Genomic DNA, 1477 nt, shown 5'->3' with positions numbered 1-1477 from the left:
ACAGACTATCCTATTCTCATTTGTTTAATATTTATTTCCACAATTGTCAATTCAAGGGAATAAAACTATGACTTAGGAAAAAGGATCCAGGCACGGTGAGGTCTTCATGCTTTCTCATTCAGCTCACCCTTGCTATCTGCTTTCCTTTTTACTTTAGGGTAGTTCAAATTTTCAGAGACACCTGTGACCATCTTAATATTGAGGAAATCTATTTTAGTGCCGAGGTAGTGGGAGTGAGAATAGCCTCAGAGACTCATATATTTCAATGCTTGGTCACCAGGGAGTGGCACTATTAATAGCTGTGGCCTTGTAGGAGGAAGCGTGTCACTGAGGGCAGGGGCAGGCTTTGAGGGTTCAAGTGCTCAAGCCAAGCCTAGTGCTTCTCGCTTCCTGCTGCCCGCAGATCCAGATGTAGAATTCTCAGCTCCTTCTTCAGCACCATGTCTGCCTGTGTGTTGCCATGCTTCTCACCATGATGACAATGGACTAAACCTCTGAAACTGCAAGGAAGCCTCAATTAAATGCTCTCTTTATAGAGTTGCTGTGGCCATCCCTTCACAGCAAGCTAACAATGAAAACAGCAGTGACAGATGCCCATTCCATCCTCTGCCCATTTCTTCTGAGGCATTTCATGCCATGGCCTTTGTTCTCCTTGCACCCATGCCCAAAGATTTCTGATCTCTTACCGTGAACTCTGCCTACCAGGATCTGGGATCTTCCTTTGCCTGCTATGACTAAACCTTTGGGATCCACCAGGTCTCAGCGTACTTCTGTATCCACAGCAAAGCTAGGAGGACCTGAGCATCTTCCCAACCTCCTTTCTGTGTAATGAAAGACTGCCATGAAGACCAACCAACTGTCCAGCTACTGTTTTCTTTCCTAGCATCCTAAAACTTTGGGCCACCCCTCTGAGGCTGAAACTCTTAGTCTGTTTCTGCCACCCCGTCACTGGATTGGGCCTCAGACTCTGCAGCCTCGCATGTGACTTCATCCTAGAAAGCAATGCCAGGGTGAAGTGAGGGTGTGAGGAAACCAAAAGCAAAACAGTGAGACGATTGGTAATCCATCAGCAGAGCAAGCCTGCCAGAGACTCTGAAAGATAGCATCTGTGGCAACCTGTGTTTCATGACTCACTCCCTGCAAGACTGGCTTCAGGGCTTTTCTTGAATGAATAACAATACCCAGCTTTCATTCTCTGGCCTTGCTAAGATTCTGGCAGCCCCCTTTATGAGTTAACGCTTTCAAGTTGAATCAAGCAAAGGTGCCTTTAGCCGGTGCAGATAAAAGAGCTATTAAAACACATTCTCACTGCTCATCCATCATTAAGAGATCCAGTGCCTCCCAGTGACTAGGCCACATCATGGAGAAACAGTCGGCACCTTGCCAAGGAGACTGGCACCTTAAGCAAGAGATACTAGGAACTGGCTGAAACAAGTTTATTGGACTGGGGCAACAATAGTGGGTGACAACCAGAAAA

This window comes from Acomys russatus, chromosome 2 (genome assembly GCF_903995435.1).
Source record: "Acomys russatus chromosome 2, mAcoRus1.1, whole genome shotgun sequence".
Classification (NCBI taxonomy): Eukaryota; Metazoa; Chordata; class Mammalia; order Rodentia; family Muridae; genus Acomys; species Acomys russatus.
The sequence above is the reverse complement of the archived record's forward strand: the minus strand, read 5'-3'. Positions refer to the sequence as shown.